At 43.4% G+C, this 20,205-nt stretch overlaps 1 protein-coding gene across 1 annotated transcript in view; it reads right to left on the bottom strand.

Moving 5' to 3' along the window:
- The window catches only part of NPY (neuropeptide Y), an 80,374-nt gene that overhangs the window by 18,936 nt on the left and 41,233 nt on the right, over nucleotides 1–20,205 (bottom strand). Inside the window, exons 5-6 of the transcript XR_014796073.1 lie at nucleotides 17,220–17,357; nucleotides 2,240–2,344 (exon numbers count right to left, since the gene is read on the bottom strand). The gene's annotated coding sequence lies outside the window, so the exon portion shown is untranslated. The remainder of the gene's footprint in view (nucleotides 1–2,239; nucleotides 2,345–17,219; nucleotides 17,358–20,205) is intronic.

Here is a 20,205-nt window from a genome sequence, read left to right as displayed (position 1 = left end):
TCTTCAAGACTTCCCAGGTTTTGTCCACAAACAAGCAGACACAAGCAGGTGCTCAGATCGGGTAAGTTTTCTAATGTCCTAATCTTTCTCTGTCTGGAGTGAGCCAGCTCAAAACTGCCGGACAGCCGGGACTTGGCACTAGCCAATGTTGCAGGCACTCATAAATCTTGCTCAGGGATGACTTGGATGGCTCCTGCACCTCATACAACATTCATGGGGCCCGGGCCATTTTCAGCCTGGATCGTGTTGTGGCTGGAGGACAGGAGCCTTGGTCTCAAAGGAAATTAGCGCCTTTACCCCCTAATCTCCTGAACACCCCAATCTCTGGCATGAGTGTGGCTCATGAGAATTGTGGGGTGCTGCTCACAGCACAGACCCAACACAGTCTTTGGCAGTGAGGGTCCCTCACACTCGGCACATTCTGCCAGGCAAGGAGGAGGAGGAGAGGGCTTTCCGGCTCCAAGCCCTGCAGAACTCTACCCACAGGACCACCCTGCTCTCTGAGCCAGCAATCGCAGCTGCTGCTCGCCCATTGCTGTGCTTTCTAGCCAATCCCGTTGCTTTGTCAGGGGTTTCTCCTGTCCTCAAGTCTGCCAGACACCCTGATGATGCTTCTGTTTCTCTCTTTCTCTCCTCCTATAACCTTCCACCGACGCCCTGGTACCCAGCTGGGGTCTGTGAATGGTGGAGGTTTGCCTCCACCTACTTGTATTTGGGGTGTGTGAGAGCATCTTCTCACTGGCCTGTGGTAACTGTTGTCTCCCAGGTCACCATCCTCTACCCCAAGCCTCCCTCTTTGGTACCTTACGACCGGATCTGTTATCTAAAGGATAATTCCAACTCCTGGACGGCGAGGACCTTGCTGAGCTGTGAGTCTGGTGTTTGAGCTCTCGTCGGTTTGACTTTGAACCCTTTCTCTTTACATTATTCAAAACTGCACCACTCACTGAGTTACTGAGGTTGTCGTTATTAACGCTGGATATGTCATTTACTCTCTCTGGGAAAATTATCATTCTTTCTGCGTATCCCTTAAATCTCTTCAATGTCTTCTGCTGTTCTCCATTTGCTTTTTTGGAGAAACAGATTCATTCTGGTGACTCTTGTCAGTCACTTGGTAAAATATTTCTACCTATTCTCTCACTCTCCAAACTTCTTTCATTTGACCCTGCATCCCAGATCTTGCATTGCCATTGGGACACGAGTATGGGGTCTTGGTTTGTCCTGTCTTACATTCAAATCCTCAGAAAAAAACAAAGGAAGTGGCATTGACCGGCACCTCCCTCTCCCGGCCCTTTCACCACATTCCCTCCTGCCTGCTTGATTTCGCACCATCTGCTCCATTAAGACCGAGTTCTCAGTAGGGTTGTCACAAGCATTACAAAGTGTAACCAACAGCTGGTTAAGCATATTTATGCCACAGCGGAAGCATGAGGATTAGGTATAATAGCACAACATGGGCTCTTTGAGGGCATGGAAGAGTAATGGACGACAGATGTGGTACATGATGTTTCGGTGCTAGAGACCAGCATGGCCTGGGCACCTCTCAAAGGCAGCAATATGTTTCTGTCTCTCTCTCCCTCTCCCTTCCTCTCTGAAATCAATAAAAAAATATATATATTTTTAAAAAATAGTAAAAGGAGGCCGGTGTGGAGTGAGTATGCAGGTGGATAGAGAAGGGAGTGGTGCTTGAGGAGGTCAGAGAGGGTGGCAGAGACCAGGTCATACAGGGCTTTAGAACCAGGGCAGGGAGTTTGGACTTTATCCTAATTGAGAGGGGACAACCAGAGTACTTGGCACTGGATTAGTCTTCTTATAGTAGACAACTACGTAACTGGAAAAAATATACGAAACCATAACTTTCAGACATTGGGCGGAGGGCAGGGCAAAACTGATTCCTGAGAAAAGAAATGCACGAATTGAGGCCCCCCAATCACCGTAGCTTTCTGTGTGGATGAACTTCCTAGAACACAGAGTAGGGCATGAGAGCATGGACAGACAGAGCAACCCCACTGAGCTGAGGGGGCAGAGACCTGAGTGTGGGGATGCTAAGGTGACTGGAGTTTTACAGTGAGACTTCCAGGCAAACTAAAGGAAAGAGAGGGGGCTACAACACTGAGTAGAAGGCAGATAATGAAGGGATTTTTTCCCTGAGCAACGCAACAGTGAGAACCTAATATAAAGCTTTAAGCTTTAATACACTATATCAATGAATTGCACTGAATACAATTTATTAACACACTATTTAGTACAGATGGACCTAGGAGACATTCCGGGTTCAGCCCCAGGCCACCGCAATGAAACAGGTATCACAATGAAGTCATACTCTTCTTTGCTGGTGGACAGTCTTGATTCAGTTTGTAATGGAAAAAAACAAACAAACAAAACACGTGTGAAGCACAATAAGGTGCAACAAAATGAGATATGCCCATATACTTTAATACATGTATTTATATGGAGTAAGAAAGTCTCAAAGACTGCTGAGACTGGTTTGGCTCAGTGGATAGAGCATCTGCCAGTGGACTGAAAGGTCCCAGGTTCGATTCCGGTCAAAGGGCATGTGCCTTGGTTTCAGGCACATCCCCAGTGGGGAGGGGGGTGTAAGAGGCAGCTGATCGGTGACTCTCTCTCATCGATATTTCTAACTCTCTATCCCTCTCTTCCTCTCTGTAAAAAATCAATAAAATATATTTAAGAAAGAAAGAAAGAAGAAAGAAAGAAAGAAAGAAAGAAAGAAAGAAAGAAAGAAAGAAAGAAAGAAAGAAAGAAAGAAAGAAAGAAAAGAAAGTCTTTCCTAGAAGCTTTACTGTTGCAGACCAAAGTCTGAAAGGCCTTCATTCACCCCGGGCTCTGAGATTCACAGAGAGCCATTGCAGAGGGCCAGGGGCCAGGGCTCCCGGGGCCGAGGTAGATGCTGTGGGCTAGGAGGGGTTGGGGCAGCTTCAGCCCCTGCCTCTCAAGAGCCACCTGGGAAACAGACTGCACTGCCCACTCAACACAACATCCTCTATCTTTGGTCAGTTATTGGATTAGGAAAGGGAATGTTTAAGACAAACGGAAGGTTTTAACATTAATCATCATCTAATGATGACAAAGCCTGGGGAATGTCAGCCTTCATCAAACAGATCTCTCCCGAGAGCGATATGCACACTGACAGTTGAGGAAATCGATGGTTCGCCTGTATGGAGGACTGGCAGGAGAGACCAGCTCTGACAGGTTGAATGCAGAAGAAGCTGGTGCAGAATGTACTGGTAAAAAAAAAATGCCAACTTCATATTTTGAGTATAATGTGATTTTTGATCTAATTTCTAAGCCTTGCACATATGTTTAAACCAATGAAAATTCAGGAGAGAACACTGACTTTAGAGCAGTACAGTGGATAAATAATTTAAAACTGGTATCTTCAACTGTGCACATTTTTTAAATGTACATATTTATAAATAGATTCAAATAAGGTGAAGCAAAATGAACTGATTTTAGGCTATTTTCCATTTCATGTCTGTATGTAAATTCTCCGAGTCTCCAGGCTCACATGCCCAGCGCCCCGCCCCCACAGCTGCCTGACGTAGGGAAGGTGGGTGAGCTGCTGTCGGAGGGGATCACAGATTACTGTGTGCAGGCAGCCACTATCCCAGGATACTCAGCTTTTTCTGATTTTAAAAAAAGTTTTTAGCCCTGACCCGTTTGGCTCAGTGGATAGAGCGTCGGCCTGCAGACTGAAGGGTCACAGGTTTGATTCTGGTCAAGGGCATGTACCTTGGTTGCAGGCACATCTCTAGAGAATGGTGTGCAAGAGGCAGCTGATCGATGATTCTCTCTCATCGATGTTTCTAACTCTCTACCCCTCTCCCTTTCTCTCTGTAAAAAATAAATATAAAATACGTTTAAAATTTTTTATTTGACAAACAACTGTACAGACAGGTGCTATGAGGGAACCACTGTGCTTACCAGATACTTATTCATCTATCGGCATGATCATTCTGCTTTTCTTGATTCCATTAATATGGTGAAGAGCATTCATAGGTTTTTGTAATGTAAAATTACCCTTGCATTTATAATAAATTCTACCTGGGCATGATGGATGGTTCTTTCATGCATCGCTGGGCTTGGTTTGCTAATATTTTACTAAGGATTATTGCATCTGCGTTGAGGAGGGAGCTTAGCCTGCAACTTTCCTTCCTCGCTGTGTCCTTGTCTAGTGTCAATATCAAGGTTGTAGGAGGCTCTTGCAATGAGACTGAAGGGAGAGACTCCCTCTTCTTCTTTTATTGAGAAGGGTTTGGATATGATTAGAAATTATTTTTTATATATTTTAATAAAACTAACACATTCTGTGAAAGAGTCCCAGGCTCTTCAATTCTTTATAAGCATTTCCTTATATAGCTTCTATAGATGCGGTTTATTTTTAATTTTATTTCTTTAAACATTCATTATGTAGCTTAATTTTGCTCAAACATCGAATGGTAAACATGGTGCAACATGCTCTTTTCATTTCTGCTATGTCTGTGGGGATTATCCATGGCAATTTTCCAGCAATTCCAATATTTTCATTCTCTGAGGTCTAACTTCATTTTTTAATTGCTCCTGCTGTTTCGGCTCCTTGATCTTATGTCCTTGTGTTTTCGCTGGGACTTTATCTTTACTGGAACTCTTTGAGGAGTTGAGAGTGGGTTTCTCCTGAAAGCACTGTTTTCTCCCGTCAGACAGCTGGGGCTGCACGTCCATTTGAAGTTCTAATGCTGCAGGTCTCAGCCATGCTAACAGCACACATTTAGATCTGGAACCGGCACGCTGTTTTGCTTATAGTCACACATTCTCAAAGGAGCTTTTTATTCCTCCTTCTCCCAGAGCAAGGCTAAGACAGAAGGCTCTCTCTCTCTCTCAATCTTCCCCCCTCCCCGCTTTGTCCACTGGAATTTTTCTAGTCCGCCCTTTCCTTGGCTGGTAGACTTTGTGGTCAGGGCTTCATGAGGGCTCTGCTCGTGTTCCCCACCCTGCGCAGCCCTGGTCTCCTGTCTCCATGGCGCGCGGTGGGCAAACAGGAAGCTCTAGGCCTTCAGGGTCAGAGAGCAGCCAGTGGCCACTTCTGATGTGTGAACTCACTCTGTTCCGGCCATTGAGAGCTTTCTGTGCTCTGCTGTGGCTTAGACCACATTTAAAAGGGTGTTTTTAATACTTAGCTAATATTCTCAAGTGTTTTATAGTAAGAGGGTTTCAGAATATTTAGTCCACCATATTGTGTCAAGGGAAAGTCAGACTTTAAAAAAAAATAAATCCACATTTAGTCCAGTTGACAGCATCTGGGGCTAACCATTATTTCCTCTCCTGTCATTGTCCTCTAAAGTTTTCTTCTTCTTTTGTTTTGAACTAAAGACCTTTCTTAAAATTTTTCATTAAGTAGCTATGTGGGTGACACATGCAAATTGTGCCCATTTTCAAAAAGTTTTATTTTATCTGGAAAGGAGATGCCATCTTGGGTAGTAATATGTTTCCTAAATTTCAGTCTTTTTCACTCTGTATAAGGTTGATGGATGTGATTTCACCATCTTCTAACTTTCCATGTTGCAAATACCGATATGATACTCTACTACTTTTGCCTAGAAGCTTGTCAAATTTTATTCTAGTCACGTAGCTCTGGAATTTTACAAATCTATATTTACATCATAGGCATTTCTCTCCCACCTTGCTTGAAACTTGATAAGTCAATTCAATCCACCGGTTTTTCTTCAGCTAAGGGAGCCTTCTTTCATCAAAGTCCAAGTCCATGGAAATGCAAATCCTATTGCTGCGCTCTGTGACCACCCCCACTTGCCCAGCTGCCACCTCACAGGGGAGCAGCCTCTATGGAGATGTTCCCTGTGGCGGAAAGGAGGAGATAGTAGGAGTGCTGATGGCAGGCAATACAGCAGGTAGAGAACTGCAGGCAGCCTCATCTTAGGAAGTGGTCTGCTTTGCTCCTGGTCCAGTCTCCCCAGATCAGGTTGATGCAATGAACACTGATGAACTGGGTGATTCCTAAAATCACTTCTATGGACCCTACAGGAACCAGCCAGCCACAGCCCCCAGAATGGTCTCCACTGATATTTGACTGGAGCAGAGAGCCGTCAGCAGGTAGCACCAAACCATACCTGGGCCCTGCATGACTCCGATCACTAGGAGATTCCCAGCTGGCAGTCCACGCAGACTCTCCTGGTTGGGCTTGACCTCATGCTAATGTTCACCTCACTCTTTACACAGTTGGTGTTTTGGATCCCACTGTCTCCACTGCAGTAGAGTTTACCCACTGCAGTATAGTTCAACTATGTTGATGCTGTTTTACCTATTCCTGCCTCTCCTTTTGTTACCTACACATTAGATTTTCTGGGTCAGTTTTCCAATTATCTTACCTTTATCCAGAGGGTCCCTATGTGTTTGTATTTTTGTTGTTGTTGTTGTTCATTGCTTTGAAATATTACTTCCAAGTGTCCTTGGATTCCTCTCTTATTCAATTAATCTACCCAACTGTGTACTTGAGAAATCATCATCTTTTAGCGCCAGAAAGTCTTTTGTGTCCCGCACACAAATCCTCTTCAGCCGCTCTCGTTACTTCTCTTCCCGTTGGCTTCTCCTCCCTCCTCAGCTCTCTGTGGTGAGCATGGCTCTGTTTGCTCTGTCAATGTTCCCTTCCTGGAAGTGGTTAGTACAGTGCCCAGCTTACAGGAAGCCATCCCCCGCATGAATTCTTTTCCCTTGTCAGCTCACGGGGGCTCGTCCATAGGTGTTCGAAGCCTCCAGGTTGTGGCCAATTCTGCAGTGGTTGAAGGAAGAGTGTTGTCTTCCAGAGGTGCTGAGAGTGCAGCCAGCAAATAGACTGCCAGGCCCCGACGAGGCTTGGAGGAGAAGCCATCTGACTGGAGGACTCCCCTCGCTCCCAGGCTCCAGCATAGAGAGGATTCTGCCCACCCCTCAGCTCCTCCTTGACATGTGGGAGGGCAGGGACCGCAGGAGCACTCACAAGGAACAGCAAAAACATACAGATCTGTGTATCAAGCTCTTTCCAGAAATTCTGTATTTCCAATGCTAGTCCCCAGGCTCTTCAGCAGCCCACGGAGGAGAAAGCCCTGCCCTGACCTCCTCCACAGGGTACCCGGGGTCTGCAGGCTCACAACCGGCCCTCAGCACCCACGGCTGCCTGGCAGAGGGAAGGCGGGTGTGTTGGTGCTGTGAGGGGGGCACAGGTTACCTGTATGCAGGTGGCCGCTGTCCCAGGATCCTCAGCTTTCCCAGGTGTTTATAAGAGTTCACTGTGACTGCTCATTGTTCATGGACTCACTCAACAAGTATTTCTGGAATGTGTACTCTCTGCGGGGCAATGCACTTTAAGGAGGAGATACCGGTGAGCCAAAGCAGGTATGTTTCCTGTCCTCAGGAGACTCAGTCCAGTGGGGGAAACCAGACTTCAGTTAACAACCACAGAAGGAATTAGAACCATATAGCTGTTTCTTGATTTCCCACACCCACAGTGCGGGCTCAGATCGTGCAGAAAACTGAACGGGAAGAACCGGGGAACATCAGCCTGTCCTTCAGTGTTGCTAGAAGCTCAGATGTTGTTGCCTCAGGATGCTGGCCTCTGCACGAGTCAAGCGTGAACTCGTGGCGCCCATTTGGACACCTGCTGCCTGAGTGGATTTCCCCAACCCTACCCCCCAGCCTGCTCCTCTCCATCACAGCCACCTTTCCTCAATCATGAATGCACGACTCATGGTCAGGCCTGCCTAGTTATGATTTCCATGACCTCTCATTAGACATGGCAAGTCTCATCCTTGGTTTTTCCGTTTCTGGTCCTTTCCCTCTCCAATTTGTCTTTCAGTTGCCAGATTTATCTTTTCTGAAGCATAGCTCTAATCTGGCCTATCCCCAGCCAATGAGCCTACGCCTCCAGTAGCTCCCTATAGAGCAGCAATGTTCAGGCTCTGAGCAGCAGTGCTTTAGGGGTTCAGAGGTGGGTGTGGGTGTGGTCCTGGGTGCCTGCTCCCCTTGTCCTGCCTGACTGACTCTGCCTTCATACCCATCTTACATACCAGCCTGTGCTGCATCATTACAGACTTTAAAGGAGTGGAATTCATTGTTTTCCAGAGAGTAAAGTAACCAGAAAGCAAGGCCTTTAGAAATCTAAGCGCTCAGGCCATCTTATCCACTGCTCTTTTCTCTGTATTCTTTGTTCTAGCTAAAAGGAGCTATGTTTAAAAAAAAATTCAGTTTATTTTATTGCATTGAAAATTAACTTCTTTGACTTAAAAGAAGAGGCTCCAGTTTCTGACAGGCGTGCTGAAACATTTGAATTTATCATGTACTAGATGTGGAACTGGACAAGCTACTTAATATCTCCCTGCCTCAGGTTTCTGACCTGTAAATGGGAAGTAATGGTCACGCCTCCCTCATAAGGTGTGGGAAATCAGGAGACAGCTATGGGTTCTAATTCTTTATGTGGCTGTTAACTGAAGTCTGGTTTTCCCCAGTGGTCTCTTGAGTCGCCTGAGGACAGGATTTTGACTTTTAGTCTTTAGTCATAAGACTTTTTAAAAGGTGAAGTCAAACACCATATAGGAGGTGGTTAGTACAGTGCCCAGCTTACAGTAAGCAATACATTACTACTGATAAATACTATGCAAAATATTATCTCCATTAATCTGAATTAAATCCAAGTATATCAGCAAAATAAAAGGCAACTTAACTTTGCTCAAGAATAAATTCCAGTGAAAGGCTGGTTATATTGGAATCAAAAGTTGAGTGATGTCACTTAAGTCATTCAGTAATTTTGATTTCTTTTTTTATGGTAAGAAGTATGGAAGTGCTGACTAATATAATGAGGTCCAAGGACAAACTTGAAGGCTGTTACTAATCCCTTTTTGCATTGGCTCATGTTATGTCCTTCACTTTAAGTTCCTCCCACCCCCAAATATTCAAATCCTGCCATCTTTGAAGAACCAAATGGTCCCTTCTCCATGAATTGTTCTTTGTTTCCCTTAGTTGGAGTCCTCTCTCTCTTAGATTCTGAGGGCTCACTCTTATGGTGCTTGGCTCCTACCTTAAGTTGGTATTTCTTTGTAACATGTATACATATACTCCCCCAATTTGGAGTACCAAGAGATTTCATAAGTCTTTCAACAACAAATGTTTGCTAAGTACCAATTTTGGGTCAAACAGAATTCTGGTGAAGCAGCAGAAAACAAAACAAAGCTCTGCCTTTGTGAAACATGCGTTCCATTGGGGTTAAGAGATGACAGATGGGCAAACATGTAAAGTCAGGCAGTGGCTCATTCTGTGGATAAAAGCAAAGAAGATGGGAAAAGGGAGAGTACTGGTGGGGTGGGACGTGCCATGAAGTCATGAGGGAGAACCTTTCAGGGAAGAGTATTTCAGGCATAGGACTCAGCAAGTGCAAAGGCCCTGAGGTGAGAGGCTGTTTGAGGGACAGGAGGGACAGCTTGCCTGCTGCTGAGTGGGCTGGCTGGACTGACAAGAAATGATGTCAGAGAGAGCAAGGCGTGAGGAATTCTGTAGACCAGTGTAAGGTTTTTGACTTTTAGTCTTTTATTTATCCAATTAATTGTTGAATACCCACACGCTTATGTTAGCAGAAAGTCTATTAAATCATCTTTGAGGCCTCTTTTCTACTCTCAATTGTTCAACAACTGAGGACTTACTTAGTTCAAAGGCATTAGTCCTGCTCCTAAGTGTCAAGAGAAAAGGGTCACTTTGGTCATCCCATTACCACTGCTACTTTGGCTCTTCCTACATGGGATCCTCATGGGACACTTATCCCTGACACCTGATGGATCCTTTTCCAGGGTGTGGCCAAGCCCTCAGCTTGAGCTAAATGGTCACAGGTCTCATATGTCACAAGCACATGCTCAGCCATTGCTAGTAAAGCTCTATCTCCTTGCCAAGGAATGGGCTTGTAGTGGCCTCTTGACTCGACAGGTTCTGCCCCTTCCTCTCCACCCCCACCAGCCTCTAGACCCTGACATAAACTCAACAGAACTCGCATCTAGTAGAGTGGGGCCTTGCATCTTTATGAGCCAAATTCAACTATACCCATTCAGCACAAATACACAAAGCTATGGGTGTTGAACCCTGTCTCAAGGTGACTTCACCTCTCAACACAGAGGAGGAGGCTGGTGTACAGTTTAGATTGCACCTCACCAGACATCAGAAGCTTATTTCTTCCATGTAGGGGAGGCTAACTGACAGGAGGAATCTGTCTTATTTACTTGAGTAAACCCTATAGCATCCAGTTCAGTAAATGGCACTCAGCATTTGTGGAATGAAATCTGATACATTTGAAATGACCAAATCAATCTTTCATTTGTCAGGAAGCATTTTAAAATGGGCAACCAGTGAGAGAATGACTTTTCTATTCCCCGAGTAGCTAGGGACTGACAAGCATACAATGGTGTTTTCAAATTTTATTCAGGCTCAGTGATACTAGATGGTCTTGAATTTTTTTTACCTTAACCTGAGGATATGTTTATTAATTTTAGAGAGAGAATAAGCAGGGAAAGGAGAGAGAGAGAGAGAGAGAGAGAGAGAGAGAGAGAGAGAGAGAGAGAGACCAATGTGAGAGAGAAACATCAATCGGTTGCCTCCCATACATGTCCTGGCTAAGGATTGAACCTGCACCTAGGTATGTGCCCTAACTGGGAATCAAATCTGCAACCTTTTGATATATGGGGCAATGCTCCAACTAACTGAGCCACTGGGCCAGTGCAGCTCTTAAATTTTTGTTAGCTTGTTAAGAAAGGCATTGAAAGTGGGCCAGGAGGCAAGGAAAGGAGGAGACCAAAGGCAGGCACTGTGCTTGTATCCTGTGAGAGGGAAGAGTGAGGGCAGTGAGAATGACTCCTCCCAAGAGCCTGGACACAAACAGCCGGAGACACTGGGGCAGGAGTGAGATAGGGACTGGGCAAGCCATCAACATCTTTTAGGGTCTCATCTGTGCCAATTCACATCTTGAATTCAATCGGCTGGGACATTCCCACCTTGCTCTAGAAAGTTGGGCAAGCTGGCCTCTGAGACCCGAATGGTATTGATCACTGAGGAGTAAACATTCATTTCTACAGACTGCCTGGGACTTCCCTCATTCCTTTTGAGAGTCCTGAAAACCTGGGTTTATCTACCGTGTTGCATTTCTCTTTAAGCAGTGCCCCGGTGTTCCATTAATTAACCAGTCTCTTCTTAAACCCACTTGCGCTTCGCCCTCCTTCTTGTGATCCTGCTGTGAAGTCCTAATGCTGAACTGGGTGCCCCCTCCTAGTTTCCATGACAACCAGCTATCATCACCCAGGTAAAAGTTGTGCCTCACTATAGGCTCCTGGGAGAGAGAAGCAGGGTGATGAGAGAGACAAGCTCTTACTCAAATACATACACCCTCAACAACAGCTCCGTAAGTCACCCTGTGAAGTAAATTGATTCACAAACCACCTCTTCAATGAGGTTTCCTTCCACACCCTCACCACGCTCCTGCTTCTATAAATCTTTCTAAGGAGTGTTTTCTATTTACCTCCTTATATCAACTCACTTTTTAGAGTTCTGCTTCTGATGAAGAACAGAGAATTATGATGTGCTAGCCCTCTTGACATTCTATTTAATTTAAAGCTAATCTCCCTTCCTAACTTGTTTATATTTTTTCACTATAAGCCTCCTCCTTCCCTCAAGTAAAATACATGCCACACACACATACACACACACACACACACACACACACACACACACACACACACGTTCATACACACCATGAGGCTCATTTCCTTTCTTTAACCACATCAAATATTTGTTTCCTAGGGCTGTAGTCAAGTAGCCACACCAAGGCCCTGGCACGTGATTTTACTCTTAACATCCAAGGTGAGGGCTGGTCTGGAATCTGAGGCTAATTCTTGCCTCACCAGATTCCTGCACACACACTTTCCTTTTGCTATTTTCTGAAGTGCTTCTGCTGAAGCCAAATAATTCCCCCCCACCCCCAGTCCTACTGGACTCTGCAACAGGGATCCATAATCATGCACTGCACCACCAACTCATCTCCCCCACTCTCAGCAACGCATGTGACCCAGGCCCATTAAAGTGGGGCATTCTGGGAAGTGGACCCCTGCCATGAAAACACAGCCAGCTGCTCAGTCTCACGTCCAGATCGCTGCCTCCCTTGGCTGAGTCATGGTGTGGGAGGAAGGTGTCTTTCAGTTGGTTTTCAGCGTCACAGTTTGAGGGTCACGTTCTTCAGTCTTTAGTTCCAACCTGTCCCTGGAGAGTTCTAAGTCCAGTTCCCAGGTGGCAATGCACAGACACCCCATACTCTCATCCTCTTCATCATCCTCATCTTCAACCTACTGTTTCTCTTGACACTATTTCTGAGTGGCTACACAACAGTGACCAGGAGATGGTTTTAGGGATACTCAATTGCGAAGTCACAGACAGGAAGACATCATCTGTGGTCAGTGTCACCTTTGGTCACCGCGTACACATTCTGAGTCATTATGGGCCTTGAATGACCAGATTTCAGAATGCAGTTTGAGTGGCTCCTACTGTGTCTTGTTAGAAGTGCTTCTGGCTCCTGAAACGATGTGAGAGGTCCTTTGTGACAGTGTGCCTGAGCTGCCTTCCCCAGCAGGCACAACGGGCACAGTACCCAGGGCCCACCGTATTCTGGGGGAAAGGCTGTGAAAATACTTTAATTTCTTTTATAGTCAGAAAAATAGACACTCCAGCTTGGATTATATTAATCTTTAAACCAATGTAATCATAAATGTTATATTTGATGGGGGGGTTGTTTGTTGTTTTGTTTTGTTTTTTTAAGAAGGGGCCTTTGTAGGCAAAAGTAGCTAGATTCCATGAAAGTCATTAACTCAGCCCTGAGTCTGACACTTCCAGGTATAAGCCCTCTCTAAAAAGTACATCACACATGGAGACGATGGCTTTAGATGCTGATAACACAGCATGCGTGTGACAGCAGTTTATAGAACCAGCAGTCAGAGCCGAGTATAAAACTTGCTCTCTCTAAACTGTGTATAGTGTGCACACACACGTGTGTGTGTGTGTGTGTTCTACAAACCCAATTCCCATATCCCTGCCCTTGGTCAAGTAGCTTTCTTCTCGAATCTTTCTGAAAAATTAAGAATTGTCCCTTATTTCCTGAGACACTCGGGAAACTAAGTTGGTCAGTCCTCATTACGAAACAGCTCATGTCCCCAGCTCCTTGGAAAGGCTGGAAGATGCTTCTGAAAGCTGGCTCTTTCAGCCAAGAACGTTAATCATGCTGATTCTGCTGTCAGCTGAGGTTACACCATCTGATCTTCCATTTCCCTTGTCATAATCATTTATGCTGTACCCCTTGACATGAGACATAAGTCCTTTTTATTATATTACACATTAAATACACCAGAACACACCAAAAACTCTGTTATCCAGTAAAATATAATATAAAGTGGGTCCATCTAGATCCCCTCGTACTAGTGAAAGCACCCAGATATGAAGGGTGTAAAGGCCAGCTTAACCTGAAGGGCAAGTGAGGAATCCCATAAAGGCTATCTATCAGAAAGCTGCAAGAGAGGAAAAAGGATTCCGTTTTTTGCAGAGGGAACGTTCTGGAAGGTTGGGGTCAGTTAGTAGATGAAAGAGAGGATACAACAAAAACTGGAAAATTTCCACATGCCAACCCTATGCTAGCGTCTTTGCCAGGTTATCTTCTCTGACCCTCATCCTCGTCCTGTTACCTGTATTTTGCAGGTGGAGAACCAGCTTCCAGAGCGCTGAGTGACTTGCCCACCACACAGCTATTCATTAGCAGAAACAGATTTAGATTCAAGTGTGTGTGAGACCAGGACCCATGCCCCTCTCACCATGCCTGGCATCAGCGAATGCTTTCTGAGTCTGATACCAACGACTCAGTGTCACGGTGACAGCACGAAAGCAGCCCCAGACCATGTGCAAGCACACGGGCACGGCTGAGTTCCTGTAGGACTTCGTGCACAGAGTAGGCATCAGCTGCGCGAGGCCCTTGCACTGTAGCATGCTGGCGTCTGCTTTCCTCTCTGGGCCTCCCCCCTGGCTGCCATGGGAATCGCTGGGAAGCCTTCAGAAGCATGATGCACAGGACTCAACCCGTTTGGATTAAATGAGAATCGTGTTTAAAGCAGCCTTCCCAGGTGATTCCCACAAGCAGCCACCAGGGAAAAGCCCATCTCTACAGTCTGCTCACAAATAAAAGCAGCCAAGTTACATACACACACACACACACACACACGCACACACGCACACACGCACGCACGCGCACACACACACACACCAGAGAAAATTTACAGGCCATCCTCTCCACCCATCCAAGTCCAGTTCTTCCTTCAGTCGCCCACCCCCTCGATTACATTTCTTTGTCTTGATCAGAAAAATTGAACTGCCCTTACCTGAACTCCTACAAGACTGTGACAGAATTAGCCCAAATGCAACATCTTTTGTATCATTTTCTCAATGGTTACTGAAATTTTCTACAATTACTTAAAGTTCTCTGGGGGTACACCTCGTCTTCTCAAACAGCCTGTAAACCAGGTTTGTGTGTGTGTTTTGTTTTTGTGTATTTTGTCTTGTTTTGCTTTACTCACAGCATCTAGCACAGGACTAGTTTCAGCTTTCCTGGGAGGGTCAGGAATGAAAATGTTGGGGATTTAAAAATGGATTTGTATATTGTTTGGTAAGATTCAATAGTTTTTTCAAATCTTCTCCATTATTTCCTAATCTTCTCCTTCTTCAAATTCCCCATCTCAGTAAACATCCATCCTTAAATACCTTGGTCCTGAGCTTGACCTCTCTCCTTTCTCTTCTACCACATAGAAATCAGATAGCATAGACTGGTAGCTGTGCTGTTAGTATAAACACAAAATCTGATCATCGTTTACCACTGCACTGCTTCTGTCCTGGTCCAAGTTACCATCTCTCTCTTGGATTATTGCCAAATCCTCTAAACTGGTTTCCCTGATTCTGCCTTGGCTCCATGCTCTGCCTTTTCTCAACACAGGATCCAGAGTGGTCCTATTTGAGAAGTTTAACTGCTTAAAATGTCCCAATGGCTTAATTTTTTAATCCTCACCAACAATAAATTCATTGAATTTTTAGAGAGAGGGGAAGGGTGGGAGAGCGAGAAAAAAAAAACATTGATGTGAGAGAGAAACATCAATTGGTTGCCTCCCACTCCTGCCCTGTCTGGGGATCAAGCCTGCAACCTAGGTGTGTGCCCTGACCTTTCTGTGTATGAGACAATGCCCCAACCCACTGAGCCACACTGGCCAGGGCTCCAGTGGCTTTTTATTCACCCAAAGTAAAAACTGAAGGCATGAAAGAGAATCATTGATTGGCTGCCTCCTGCACACCCCCTACTGGAGATCGAGCATGCAACCCTGGCATGTGCCCTTGACTGAAATCAAATTCGGGGCCCTTCAGTCCACAGGCCGACACTCTATCACTGAACCAAACCAACTAAGGCTTTTTAAAACTTTTTCAAAGATTGATTTCTCTGAGAAAACTGAAGTAATAAAATGAAGATTGAATACGTATAGAATTTATGAAAAGCTAATACACAGCCTTCTTTTATTGTTTGGTGGAAATGGTGTCTACTTTTAAAAAAATAATTAACTAATGAGCATATTTAGCATTATTAATTTTAAAATTTAGCTTTAAATTAATAAATTAATGCATGATATAAGTTAGATTCTGGAACCCTAAATTATGAGGAAAGATAGAAGGGGCCTCCTGATGCTAGTTTGATTGCAAAATAAACAGCAGAAAGGACTTCTACCATATATATCACTCATCTTAGTATCCCCTTGCTTAGTGCCGGCCACATGGGTGATATTCAGGAAATTAAGTAAATCAAAGAACAACTGAATTATTGAGAAAGTAAAATTGTTCTTAGCATTTTATTGGGTCACAGACTTCAATGAAAGCTGTTCCCTCAGAAAAAAATGCTCACCCACCCATGCATTTAAAACACACACACACACACACACACACACACACACACACACACACTCTTTGCATAAAATCTCTAGGTCCTTAAAGTGCTTATAAACATGCAAGGTGTCCATGACTACTAAGTTAAGAACTGCTTTGAACAGTGCCACTGCCTTATATATGGCCCAGCTAGTATTTCCATCTAGAATTTCAATATTGAAAAGGTGATAAACACGGCTGGACTATTTAGGCAGGTTACTGGATTGGCAGTTTAGTGGCTAAATAGCCTGGAGTTAGAAGTAGATTGCCTTTGCTAATATATATATATATATATATATATATATATATATATATATATATATGACTTCAGGTAATTTAATTAGCCTCATTGAGCTTGCCTCAAATAATAATAATCCAATCTCCCTCATATGTTTGTGGCAATGACTAAATTAATACTGCATGTAGAGTAATTAGCATAGTTCCTGCTATATAGCAAGCATTTAGTAAATGTTAGCTGCTAATGGTATTAAAACCATTTACAAAAGGTAATATTTTAAACAGAGTGAACTCATTTGTCTACCATAGCTCAAGTGGGAATACTGCCAGCCAACAGTGAGGTACCTATGGGATCTCTTGTAGCTTCTTTTGGTTTTAGCATTTGTGATATGAAGTTATACTTTCTATACATTGTAAAAAATTGATTCCTATAGGACATTGCCTACAGGACAGCAATGGCAATTCTTCAGCCATCAAGATTTTATATAAGTAAAACCCTTTGGACCAGCCAAAGGTTATAAGCTAAAAGTCAACCATTAGCCTGTGAAAGACTCAGCCAGGATTGCCTTCTACCCAATCCTAGGCTTCCTCTTTTGTGACTGTCAAGAGACTCATGTGCTGATAATAAAACTGGTTATATTAATTTTTCAAACCATAGGGACTTTTGCACTTGCTTGGGCAAATATCCTAATAAAAAAGTACTTTTATGGCATTAGAAGAAGTATTTAAAAATTTATGGGAAATGCAATGAGGTAACTTCAACTCCTTCACTGGCTAATTAAGAAGCATCGTTAATTATTTGTTCTGCCCTGCCCTTCTTCTCCACCACTGATTCACTCGACAGTATTTATAGAGGATCTGCTATGTGCTGGGCGCTGTTCCAGGTTGGGAGAGTCAAAAAATCCCTGCACCCAGAATGAAGAGCGTTATAATAGACTCCCCAGTCCTCCCCTTTGTGACCCCATCAGTACCTGAAGATTGTGCAGGTGTCAAGGCTCACCATTAAAGTTGAGTGAAGATGAACCATTTCTCATTCTCTCCATCTTAAGTGGTCTTGCTCCGAATCAAGAGTCTCAATCTCAGATGCCTTTGGGAGCCACAGAGACAGCCTAAAAGTGAAGGAGGCTGGATTAGGAAAACAGGAGATTTCGATCTCTAGAAGCTCCTCTGGTAACATGCAGACATGCTGTTTAAAACATCATGCGTGCCTATGTGAATTCGTTTACCAGCCACTATTTTCTAAACACTGCTCTTAATGAAAACCCAAAGGGAAAGAGATTAAATCAGGTGTCAGCAAAATTTTTCTATCAAGGATCAGAACTTAAATATTTTCAACTTTGTGAGCCATACAGCCTCTGTCACAAATGGTCAGTCCTGCCATGTAGCGTGAAAGGAGCCACAGACATACATAAACCAGTGAGCAGGGCTGTGTTTCAAAGGGATTTAGCCCATTGGCCACAATTTGCAACCCCTGAGCTAAATTACACCCCACCATCTCCTTCTCAGAGAAGTAAAGGAAGGGGCCATACTCATCTTCCTACCCTTAACACTAAGCCAGTGTTTTTCAACCTTTTTTGGGCAAAGGCACACTTGTTTCATGAAAAAAATCACAAGGCACACCACCATTAGAAAATGTTAAAAAATTTAACTCTGTGCCTATATTGACTATATATAAAGTAATTCTCTTGGATAGGAATCAAATAAACACAAAGAAAGTATTTTATAATTACTTTATTATGAAATATTAAGTAAACAAAATAGTGAAAAATTATAAAATTCTTGTCTTGTCTGCACCTACGGCACACCAGGCAACATGTGCCGCGGAACAGCGGTTGAAAAACGCTGCACTAAGCAATGGCAAATGCTTCAGGAAATGTTGGTAGATCCAAGGACTTCAGTAGAAGGTGTTTTTTGTTTGTTTGTTTTTTTCACTTTTTATTGATGTAAAATTGGTATATAACATTATATAAGTTTCAAGTGTTCAACCTGTAATTTGTCATCTTCCTACCCTACAAAGTGATCATCACCAAAAATCTAATTATCATCCATCACCATTAGGTTGACTCTCTTCACCTATTTTGCCTACCCTCCAATCCCCTTCCCCTCTGGTTAACTGACAGTCTGTTTTCTGCATCTATGTTTGTTTTTGTTTTGTATTATTTGCTCTTTTGTTTTTATTTTTGTTCTTTAGATTCTATATTTGAGGGAAATGATACAGCATTTGTCTTTCTTTATCTGACTTGTTTAACTTGGCACAATAACCTCGAGGTCAATCTATGTTGTCCCAAATGACAAGATTTTACTGTGTGTGTGTGTGTGTGTGTCTGTGTGGCTGAGTTATATTCCATTGTGTATATACACCGTGTACTCTTTTATCTATTCATCCACTGATGCACACTTAGATTGTTTCTATATCTTGACTATTGTAAATAATGCTGCAATGAATATAGGGGTGCATATATATTTTGAATTAATACTTATATTCTTCAGGAAAATACTCAGAAGTGGGAGAGCTGGGTCCTATAGTAATTCTATTCTTAATTTTTTAAAGAATCTCCACAGTTTTCCAAAGTGGCTGCACCAGTTTTTAATCCCACCAACAGTGTATGAGTGTTCCCTTTTCTCCACATCCTGTCCAATAATTGTTATTCCTTGTGTGTTTTTGAATAACGACCTTTCTAACAGATGTAAGATGATATCTCATTGTGGTTTTGATTTGCATTTCCCTGATGATTAGTGATGCTGCACTCCTTCTCACATGCCTGGTGGCTAGCTATATGTCTTCTTTGGAAAAGTGTCTCTTTAGAGCCTCTGCCTATTTTTAAATTGTGTCTGTTCTTATGTTGTTGAGTTGTGTGAGTTTTTAAAGTAGTATATTTTGGGAATTAACTCCTTATGAGATGTTTGATTTATAAATATCTTCTCCCCTTCACTAGGCTGCATCTCTGTTTTGTTCATGATTTCCTTTGCTGTGCAGAGCTTTTTAGTTTGGTGCAATCTTATCTGTTTTCGTTTGTTTGTTGTTTTTTCCCATTTTGTTTCCCTTGCCTCTGGAATCATATAAAAATTTATCATTTAGACCAATGTCAAGGAGTTTACCACCTAAGTTTTCGTCTAGGTTATGGTTTCGGGTCTTACATTCAAGTCTTTAATCCATTTTGAGTTCATTTTAATGTGTGGTGTAAGGTAATGGTCTAGTTTTATTATTTTGCATATGGCAGTACAGTTTTCCCAACACAGCTTATTAAAAAGACTGTTCTTCCTCCATTCTATGGTCTTGGCTATTTCATCATAAATTAAGTGTCCATATATGTGTGGGTTTATTTCTGGGCTGTCAATCCTGGCTTATTGATGTGTATCTGTTTTTATGTCAATACCATGCCTTTTGATTACTATAGCTCTATAGTAACATATTAAATATCTTGGACCTGAGTTTGAGCGGGTCCATTGGAGTGAGAGCAATTTAAATTATACAAAAATGTAGTATAATTTAAAATCAAGGAGCATGATACCTCCAGCTTTGTTCTTCTATCTCTAAATTGTTTTAGCTATTTGGAGTCTTTTGTGGTTCCATACAAATTTGAGAATTATTTATTCTAGCAGATGCATTCTTGATGGTCAAGCTGGTGCTCAAAGCTCAGACCTCCTCTCCCAGACAAGGGCTGACAATGGAAGTCTATAACCAGAGGCTCTCTTCTCTCTGAGCAAAGTCCAGGGTTGGACTCGATGAGCCCTGAAGTTCCTTCTAAGCTGGAAAAACATGTAGAGATGACAGAAGGCAGAAAAATAAACTCTCTGGAGTGTATCCTGTATCCCAGCTCCCAGCTGCAAGTTTAAACAGATGAGTAGACGCCGATGGTGTAACTGTTTTTGCACAACGTATAAGACCGAGTTCTTCCACTGACTTGGAATGGCCTGAGGCTGGAACATGATTTTGCCTCCTGCCGAAACCATCAT

Source organism: Pipistrellus hanaki (genome assembly GCF_964339955.1).
Source record: "Pipistrellus hanaki genome assembly, chromosome: 10".
NCBI lineage: Eukaryota > Metazoa > Chordata > Mammalia > Chiroptera > Vespertilionidae > Pipistrellus > Pipistrellus hanaki.
This window is presented reverse-complemented; position numbering and strand designations above follow the sequence as displayed.